The sequence below is a fragment of the Lactuca virosa genome, chromosome 4 (assembly GCF_052849685.1).
Source record: "Lactuca virosa cultivar CGN04683 chromosome 4, Lactuca_virosa_CGN04683_v6, whole genome shotgun sequence".
NCBI lineage: Eukaryota > Viridiplantae > Streptophyta > Magnoliopsida > Asterales > Asteraceae > Lactuca > Lactuca virosa.
Window position 1 is genome coordinate 515,039,766 of NC_136429.1, and position 11,224 is coordinate 515,050,989.

General features: G+C 35.9%; 1 pseudogene; it reads right to left on the minus strand.

Annotated features, from left to right (window-relative positions):
- Positions 1-4,255: 4,255 nt before the first annotated feature.
- LOC145107067 (5-methyltetrahydropteroyltriglutamate--homocysteine methyltransferase pseudogene) lies at positions 4,256-5,232 on the minus strand (annotated as a pseudogene).
- Between the last annotated feature and the right edge of the window lie 5,992 nt (positions 5,233-11,224).

Here is an 11,224-nt window from a genome sequence, read left to right on the forward strand (position 1 = left end):
CCCTTCTTTCCCTTGGGATTCAGATTCTTGGCCTTGTAGGTTTGATTCTTGGCCTTCTGCGCGTTCCAGTCACCATTTTCTGAACGTGACCTTGAGGGGTTTCTTTTGGAGTATCTCCCTCTTGGCGCGTTTTCCCATCCTTGTGCGTAGTAGGGAACGTATGCGCGATTTGGACAGTTTCGGGCAATGTGACCAGGTGTTCCACAGTGAAAACAAGTCTTTTTCTTCACTGTGAAGTTGTTTCTTCCTGCCCCTGGTGGCGTATCCTTGCCTTGTCTCTTATTGTTCCCACAAGCACAATTACAATAGACACTCTGTTTCACTGGAATTGGTGGCCTGTATTTCTCAACAGCAGGTTGATCAGAAGCAACTGAGTTCGAAGCAACAGATTCAGGTCTCAAGGAGATGTTGTTTTTTCAATGGTTTTCTCCTTGTTTTATTCCTCTGCTACTTTACCTGCACATGAAGTAGAAGCATTAGTATTTTCAACCTGAATACCTCCTGACAAAAATCCAGCTGGTTTGCCATATTGAAGATGTGCCTCCCTGTCAATTTCTTCCTGTGTCATAGGGATGGATGTGTAGTTATGATTAAAAGGTGGAGGAACACTATCATACCCTAGACCTTTTTGCTGGTTATTTTTAAATGGCAGACAATGGTCTATCATGTTTGCAACTACTTCGCTTGACACATCAAATTTTTGAAAATCAAAATCTGCAATTTCAAATTTGCTTTTTAATGTGTCAAGCTCAGCAGTTAATTCAGCATGTTGTCTCTTAACATAGTCATAATTTTCACATTTGTTGCTATAGTCTTCCTGAAGCTTCCTAAAGTCTTTGATTTTTGCTTCTAATTCAGCCTTCAGGGGTTTTTGTCCTTTCCTAAGTTGATATCCTTTGTATTTTAGGTCCTCGACTTCCCTTTTTAGCAAATCATTATGTTCACGAAGAATCTTAATCGTATCTTCACAAGATGGAGTACATGAAACTTCATTGGTCGGGATGTTTGCGGAACTCATAGTTTTTCGACAATTCAAAGCGTCAAGTTCTTCAGTTACAGCAGCAAGACTAAGACGATTGAGATCTTTTGTCTTTTTGATGACAGCCACGTTCATATCCCACGACTTCAGAAGTGCATTCAGCAGCTTGTTGTTTATCTCAGATTTAGTCAAGAAGATCCCAGCTATATTCATCTCAGTAGTAAGTGTAGTAAATCGCTGCAACTGAGCTTCCAGGGTTTCTCCAGGGATATAATTGAACATGTTGAACTTTTGTCTTAACATATCCTGACGACTCTCTTTCATGTCTTCAATTCCCTCGTAGACCTCAAAAACCATTAAAAGCACAACTAGAAGCCAAAATCAAACTTAAAAGTCAAACCCTTTGACTACAAACCTCAAAAGTCAACCTTAAAAGTCAAATTTAAAAAGTCAAATTTAAAAAGTCAAACTCAAAAGTCAAACTTGAAAAGTCAAACTTAAAAGCTAAATTTGAAATTTTAAAAGTTAAATAAGAAAGTCAAAGTTTAAAGTCAATGGTCAAATTTTAAAAGTAAAAAGTCAAAAATAAAAGTCAAAATTTAAAAACTAAAATTTTTGGTTGAAAATGGAATTTTAAAATAAAAGATTTTGAATATTTGGGCTGAAATTGACAATTTTGCGAAAATAGATGCGAAAAGGAGTGTTTTTGAATTAAAATCGGAAGGAATGGAACAAGAGGCTTGGTAGATCAACTGGTAAGGCGCAGGGAAAGGAGGTGGGTGATCCGGGTTCGATTCTTGGCAACCCCAAAATCAATTACGATTTTTGCTGATGCTGCGTGCGAGGATGACTGCTGCGAAGCTTCCTGAACGTGCGAAGGCGAGGTGCGAGGCGCGAGACCGAGGCTGCTGAACAAGAAGGCGTGCGAGGTGCGAGGTGCTGGCCGCAAACCGAGGACCGCAAACTCCGGTCGTACACGTGCGAGCCGTAAACGCTGACCGTACACATGCGAGCCGTAAACTCCGAGGGCCGTAATCTCGGACCGCAAGCTCCGGCCGTAAACTCCTCGGAAACCCTAGCTGCTGGCCGTACACGCCGCCACCCCCTCGCTGGTTACGACCAAAAACAGCGATTTTTGCCCCTTTTTGCTCCAAAACTCGATCAAAAACTCGTTTTTATGAAAAACACGAAGAACAAACCCCCCTTATTTTGCCAAAATCTATCTAAAAAACGCAGAAATCCTTCCAAAATAAGATCAAATAAGCTCCAGATCTGACAAAATTGACTGATACAATCCAAGCTCTAATACCAATTGTAAGTCCCCAAAATGCTTGTGTATCAATCAGATCCAATTGATGGTGCGGAATCCCATTCAATTGGATGATGTCAGATCAAAAATTAAGAGAATGAGGAGAAGAATAACTTGAATCTTGAATGTATTGATGATATGATTGAAGTTCCTTACACAAGATTCACTTTCTCTCTCTAGAAAACACCTTAGAATACACACACATAAGCTCCTCTCTCTCTCTCTCTCTCTCTCTCTCTCTCTCTCTCTCTCTCTCTCTATCTCTCTCTATTCCTCTATTATTCCATACCTCACACCCCTCACCCCTATATATACATGAGAAACATTGGCCGTAAACAGGGTTTACGGCCGTAAACCTGTTTACGGTCGTAAACACCCACCTGGCCGTAAACCTGACCGTAAACTCATAAAACATTACAGAAAAATACAATCAACTAGAAAAGCAAAGTATAAACCAATATTTTGACCCAACAATAGTCTTCAAAGTGAAGAGCCCAAACTTCATATTCGTGAGGATATAGAATCGGAATCCTCGTGGTTGATCCAATGCTGTTCGAGATGTTGATGGGATTGGTTTCAGAATCGTCGTGCGACATGATGACCTGGTTTGCTTACCTGTCAAGAATCAGACTTGTAAAGATCGTGTTAGGGTAAAATCGAGATCAAGGAGTAGTGTCAACAAGGTAATGACGGCTCCAACAGATTCGATAATAGCAAAAACCCTAAAGATTTCTTCAAACAGAAGAGATGCGTATGATTTACACAGCCTCCTGCTCTGATACCAATTGATAAGACTAAAAATATTTTAAGATCGATTAGACTCTTAACAAACAAATCAAGAACACAAATTAGACAAGAACACGAGATGAATCAAACTGATTTCGAATGATTAAAAAGCCACAACCTCAGAAGAAATCTATAAAGAATTGCTGCTGTAGAGGTGTGGTAGGGTTACAATAATGATCATAATGACTTGTTTATTATGGTGCATGCATGCACTATTTATACTATAACCCTAATTAATGACGGCTGGACAGGCCCAAAACCGTTTACAAAATGGACCGAAACTAACAGCCCAATGACGCAATCTGTTAAGCCCAACACTATAACGTTAATAATGGGTCTTAGATTGCGTATGCTTGTATATTTGTAGAAATTGGAATTGAAATAAAAAGAATTTATGGAATCACTGGTAGGATTTTGTGAATCAAATGGAATTCAATTCCGATTCCTGAGGAATCCAACCACCTCAAAAGGTAAGGTATATACAAGAAAACCAAAGGTAATAATATAACAGCGTACCTCCTCATATCGCCCATGCGCGTACAAGAGTGGTCTCCACCTAAATTAATAACCAAGAATATATGCCCAAACTCAAATGGATTACTTTTTAAAAAAATTGGATTAACTAAGAGCTTTCAACCAACATATAAACAACACAAGTTTGCACACATTACATTACATCATATTTTCATCATCTCATTTTGCTATGTAGTATGCATGTATGAATGGATGGATGTATCTCACGAAATGTCATAAGGCTTGGCTTGTCTCCAACAGGTGGCATTTGGTTGCAAACCATATGGGCAATTGGTAACCTAACAGAGTTTTTGTCATCTGATAGTACACGACTTCTTGCAACAACTTCATTCATCCATGCACCACCTCTTTTCTCAGCTGGGCGAGAGTATGGGTCAAAGTAAAAATTGGAAATGGGTTTGCCTGATAAATCCTTGATACGATAAAATCTGACATCAGCATACCAAAACTACACATTTAGAAGAAAAAAATACATAAGAAAGAAACGAAATCCCAGATGATAAAAGAAATAGATAATTTAGAATTTAGATTATATCTTACTGGTGCTAAACCATCAGCATCACTTAATTTTCATGTAATTTTGAGTAATTTCTGTTGGGCATCCAGCCTGGCACTGACATTGGTGACACGACGGTGGTCTGAGCCTCTCAAAGCAGCGGCCTGAGAATGCAGGTGTCAGCATCAAAAGTGAAACCAACAACTCCAGGCAATGAAGTTAGGGTTTTGAATGCTTCAGCAAAGTAGGTGGCAACAATAACATTAAGACCAGAGCAGGCTGATTCTAGCTCAGAGTAGGCCTTGGTGAAAGCTTCTAATTGGTACCCCTCAAGATCCTTCACAAGGGTAGCCTCGTCAACCTGGATCCATGTAGCACCTGCTTCCTTTAACTTAACAATCACTTCCCTGCAGGGGTAATTCTTGTTGTAATGAAACTGGGATTCTACTTTATTGTAAAGAACATGAAAATGATTAGGAAAAAGAAGCATACTTGTAAATTGGAAGGATTTTATCAAGAAGAGACAGAAGATCAAAGGTTTTATCGACACACCCTTTGCAGGTTTTGAGAACAATAAGTAGTTGTCTGGGCCAACAAAGACCGGGACAGTTTCAACTCCAAGCTACATTACAAACAACCAACCAACATATTAACAAAAAAAGTTTACTAAATCATGTTTAAAAGAATCCGGAAAGAGCATATCAAGAACACATACAGCCTTAGCCTCCTTGTATTCGGTCACAGCCTTGTGAGAAGCATAAGAGAACTGCACATCCGGGCCCAACTCTAGGACAATGAAGTGGTTGTTCATCAACAAATCAGTATTAGAATTTGGTTACGACTCAAACTGACAACATCCAAAAACCTAAGGCGGGCAATATGAAACTTACTAGTTGGTGTCAAACCACTTGGTCATTTCCACAGCAGGGACAGAGGCATTTCCTATGGCCATGGAGAAGTAAGTGTCGAAACCAATCTCACCACCATTCTAGTTGTATCTTGAAGGGACAGCACCAAGCATGGCAGTGGTGTCAAGGACCTGATCATAGTAAGAGAAGGTGTTGCTGGGGAAGTCGTACAAAATTGCATACCCACGACATGGTGATCTAAAGGCCACGACGTGGCCATCTGTCCTGCCATAGAAGCTTTCGACGACTTGCCGTATACGAGATCTAAAAGATGCCCACGGCGTGGCGACCAAATTTTAAGAAACTATATATATATATATATATATATATATATATATATATATATATATATATATATATATATATATATATATATATATATAGGTTCAGGTTCATTTGAGACCATGCTAAATTTGTGAGACCGTGAGACCAAATCTAAAAATAATTTTAAAATGCAAAATAAAAGGAAAGATTCAAAAAAAAAAAATTTAATTATTATTTTCGGAACTTTAATTACCTAAAAAAATTAAAAAAAATAAAAATAAATTATCGTTTTTTTTTTTGAAAAATACGTGAAATATTCTAATATAATATTACACTATAAATATTCTAATGTGATTTTTTGAATGTTAGAATATTATACTAGAATTCTCAGATATGTAGAATATTCTATTATTCTACTAGAATATGTAAAAAAATGTATTTTTTTATTTTTTATTTTATTTTATTTTTGTATTTTTTTAATTTTACTTTTGGAAAATATAAATTCCGAAAATAATATTTGAAAATTTTTTTTTCGAAAATTTTCAATTATTTTGCATTTTAAAAATATTTTTTGTTTTATCTACCAAATTAATGGCTAGGATTGCGTCTCACGTTCTCACAAAATTAGACCGTCTCACATGAACCTAACCTTATATATATATATATATATATATATATATATATATATATATATATATATATATATAGATATATATATATATATGTCCGGACATTAGGTCGAATTCTAGAGGTTGGCTTGAGGATTAAGTTAAGGATTACGACTGAAAACCCTTAGAAAAACCTTTGAAGTGAAGATTTCAAATTAGACTCAAGCTTTGAAGATAATTGAAGGAAGATCATTATTGAATCATTCGGTTTGCTAGATTTTACCAAGTCTATTCTAGTTAACTTCGATTTTGTGTTTGTTTCTATTTTATTTATGGGCTAATTACCACATACTCTGTTTGGTGAAGATGAACCCAAATTTTATGTGTTGATTTTGATTTAATGGATGTTTATGTTCATTTTACTTGTGTTTGATAATCAAAACCCGAGCATGTTTTAGTTCTAGTCTTTGAATGCCTTGATATGAGTTTAGTGTAGTATATAATCATTCTAATTGCATGAACTTGTTTACCTAGTGATTTATGATCATTAAATTGCTAGAGTTAGGATTAATCACATCTTAGATTAGGTAATTAAAGTTAGTAACTTTAACTGTGTTAGAGAGCATAATTAATCTTAATTTGTGCTTGGTTGCTTAACTTGATCATAGGAAAGTAACTATTACATTTATAATTCATAGTCCAATTGTGCTTATATCGATTTTGTGTTTAACCTGTGCTTGATCATTGCATGGTAATTCATAAATCGGTACATCTAGGTATTTGATCATAATAACTAGTAACTTAATGAATTGGTTATCAATAAAATCCATCCACTAGAAATCAACCATAAAAGAGGGGGAAATCAGAACCGAATAGAAGTACTCTTTAAATCTTTAAGTAAAAGTTGTTTTCTTGCTTGTTTAGTTTTAAAAGTCATTTAGTTGATAGTAGTTTGATTCAAGTAGGGATGTCAGAGGGACCAAGCGGGCGCAGAAATAGCTGTCCCCGCCCCGCCCCCAAAATCAGTTATTGCCCCCACCCCACCCTCGCCCCTCCCCGAATCCTCCGTTTACATATCCACCGATCCCACCTCCGAATACCTTCATCACCCCCGATCCCTCCCCCGTTCCCCCGTTTTATAGGCTTAAAATTGTTTTTTTTTTGCTAAAAAATGTTATATTTTGGGCTAAAAAGCTATTTTTCATAACTTTAAAAGCTTATATATAGTTTTTTAACAACTAAAAAGTTAAAAACCCAACATTACAAAACGAAAAATCCAACAAACTTACAAATATTAAATACGACAAATCAAACATTACAAAGAAAAGTATGACATGTCCAAAAATATATGACAAATTCATATTGTATCGTTGTATGTTGTTAAGTGGAAGAAAGATAAGAAACCCTAAAATTAGATAATGTATTGTTATTGTCTATATATATTTTTATAATAAATATATATATTTTATATAAATATATACAAATGCCCCCCCCCCCCCCCCCCCCGCAGGAGTACGGGACGGAAATACCCACCCCCGCCACCGTTCCCGAAAATAAAACGGGGTTTAGTCCTACTCCCGCCCCGCCCCCGCCCCCGCCCCCACCTCCAACTTTAAAAAAAAAAACTAATCCCGTACAGAATCAGGGACCAACGGGAGCGGGGTCCCACAAAAGTTTTTGACATCCCTATATTCAAGTTCTTATTTTCTTGAAAAATCAGTAAAGAACCCAATTTAAGTTTGTTCTCTTAGTTTAATTAGAATTAGTTATTTTATTAATTAAATATCGGTCCCTGCGTTCGACACCAAACTTACCTAAGCTATTCTAGAATCCGACTAGGTACAGTGTCTATACGTGCATAAATTAGTTAAGTTAGTTAGGTTATAAATTTAAAAGTTGAAGGGTACTTTTTGCACATATCAAAGGTTTTTGGCCAGGAAAGACTTGGTACTTTAGTGTGTCCATTGTGACCCACCTCTCTTTCTTGGGAATCCTTTTTTAGGTGTATGTTTTTTTTAGTATATAATACTATTTTTGGGGATACATATACATTGTCAAAATACAATCCCATGAGGTTCGACAAAAGGCTCGAATAAAGTTGTCTCGATCGTTACTGACAATGATGACTTTCTTTAAAGACATGTTATCCCGATGGTATGTCCATACTACCATGAAAAGGGATGTAGTTTTATTAATGGGTTCACGATTTACACATGGGCATCAAATTGACATGAATGCAAGATGTGTGGTGACATTGATGATGATGGCCGGTGAACTTCCGGGTATGCTAAACAGGAAACTGAACCATACACCGAGGTGAATTTCTTAGAATGGTTTATTCTAAGTGGAGATACTCTTTCATGGTGTAGTATGATAATTCTATGTTTTTGGAGTTATGATTGTCGGTTGAAGATGTGTTCCTTTTTGTGTGGTTGCAGTTTTCTTTCATTTATCCTAGGTTAAGATTTGTTGAGTTTTTCGCTATATGAAAGAAAGGCTTCCCGTCCTACATTTCTACAAGGATGAAACTGTAGGTGGGATCCAAGCGTATAAAAGGAGTCCAAGGCTTTGGTTTCAGTGCACCCACCAAAATACACTTGAAGTGTTTGGTTCTTTCTTTCTTATCTTCTTTTACAGTGTAGAAATTGTTAGTTGACACTTTGGGAGAATGTAGTTGTTTTTGGGGAGGCTTGAGAGATTAGTCTATGTGATTGTAATAATTTATCATACAATTGATCTTTCTCTCTGGAGGCCCATGTTTTTTTTCTCGATTTTGGAGTTTCCACGTATATTCCTGTGTCTTGTTATTTTTCTCTATTATATTTATTGGGATGATTGTTGTGATCTTTGAGAAAATTATCCTAAATCATTTTTCTCACTTTATTTATAGTGAAATATTATAAACAATTAAAAGTTGAAGATGATTAGACTTTCAAGTTTGACAAAATAAATTCACAACATAAGCTAGTGGGTATGGTACCCACCTACCACGCTTCCACGTCAACATTAATGTCTCTCTTCTCTATACCACTCCAAGAGGGGACAGTGTTCGTCTATGAAACACACCATCGTGAGGACAATAAAGAAGAAAATAAAGGGAACGAATAGTGGAAGAAACAGAGAAGGATGTGTTTCCTTACGTCGATGCCTCCACATGTTTCCAGGACTGTTAGGACATAACTTTGTTTGAAACAACTCAACGACATGGAGGGAGGCCAGCTAAGCCCCTACATGACGTTGAACTTTTGAAACTAGATAACTAAAATCTCCTATCATTTATTCTATAATAAAAAAATAAATAAAATACTATAATATGTGGAAAAAGTAGTATGTTCTTTGAAAAGAGCATAAGGCGTGTTCTGTAAAAATATGGAAACTGACTTATAAGGGTAAAAAAGTTTCAAAGATGTTCAAAAAAACCATCGAAGTTTTGCCTATTCAAAAAACACCATGCAATTAAGCTCTTTGTACAAAAAACACCAACAAAGATTACCTTTTGTTCAAATCTCACCCGATGGCAACCAGAATTTGCTAGTTAAATGAAAAAAAAGACTAGATAAATTAATTAACGTAAATTAAGAAATGATATGACATATTTTTTATTCTTACGTGGATTAAGGGGAAGAGAAATCTCAGTTTCTCAAAATCGTTTATTGGGAGGGAGTGAAGCACATAACATCTATAGGTTTCGTTTTTACATTCGATCGAGTAACCCTATGTGAAATCAATTTCCATAGCCTTGGTGACATCGATTCCTCACCAGCCTTTGTGACATCAAGTTTTATAGCTACAATGTTGTTCTCATCAGAAAGTACCCTTAGTGTATATTTTTACCACAAAGGTACTTTTGTTCTTAAGCCTTTCATTTACTTCTCACCTCAAAAGACTTTTATTACGAGGGTAGACTCACAAAACATGGAGTTCAAGGACTTCATTATCTACCTCCAAAATATGATAAAGGATAAATGTCGTGATATGTATTATGTTTTCCAAATCGGCCATAATAGATGGGTTGAGAGAGCTCTAGAGATGAAGATGATTATGTGAGGTTTCTTGATGTTGTATATAGTAATGATTATAAAATCAATATCTATATTGATCATTACCATGTGATAATTATGGAATGAATTGAAAATGAGAAAGTCAAAAAAGGGGACAATGCTAGTGATACATATGAAGATAGTGTGGACTAGGTTATGTCGGATGATGTGTCAGTGAACCATGAAGCTAATGATGAGGTTATCGAAATTCCAACATCTGTTGATCAGTTTTTGTCTCATAAAAATCTTATTTTAGAAGGAGGGGTAGAAGATGAAGCTGATGATGAGCTGGAACAATTTCCTATTCATGATCCTAACCATAAATGGGACACAATGGTTCCCATATTAGGTATGTGATTCTTTAAATGATATAAATTGAAGCAAATGCTAACAAATTATGTCTTGTTTAAATGTTATGCATTGTGGTATGAAAAAATGACTCAACTAGATTTTTGGTGAGGTGTTGTAAAAGTAAGGAAAGAAAGGCATCTTGCTCTTTTAAACTATGGGCTCACTAAAAGAAAAAGTCGATACTGCTACAGAAGGAATCTATTCCAAATAAGCTGAAATTCCATTGAAAAAGACGAATAGCTATGAAATTTGCAACAACCCATTTCCGTCCCTAAAAACCCCATAGCGAGGGTTTGCAATGGATACAATAATTCCGTCGTAAATGTGAAAACATAATGAAATCCGTTGTAGATGGTATTTGGTCGTGTATTCCATAGTAGGATTTTGTTGTAGTGTGTCCATTGCGAATTTCGTAGTCCGCTTTCTGTAGCTAATTCCATTGCATTTGTTCCATCACATATTCCGTTGTAGTGGGTCTATAGCAACTTCCGTAGGTAAATTGTTGTAGCAAATTTCGTGGTGATGATTCCTTAGCAAAATCCATGGTGATGAATCCCTAGCTAAATCCGTGGTGATGACTCCCTAGCTAAATTCTTTGTCTTGGTTCCATAACTAAATCCGTAACAAAGTCTGTTGCCATGTTTCCGTAGCACAATCCACATACATATTTTCGTAGTAAAATCCATAGAAATATTTTCGTAGAACGGTCGTAGGAAAATCTCCAACCAATTGTAATAACAAATTTTGGAGGAATATTTTCATTGCAAAGCTAGATAGTTCTAGATAGATAAGTAATTTACAAATTAATTCACAATTATTTTGTACGAATATATAAAAACAAAAATAACAAAAAATCAAATAAGATTTATACCATAAAATAAAAGAAGAAATCTTTATTACATGGAAATGAATAAACCAGTAAAGTACTTTGTATAATTTGTTCAAAATA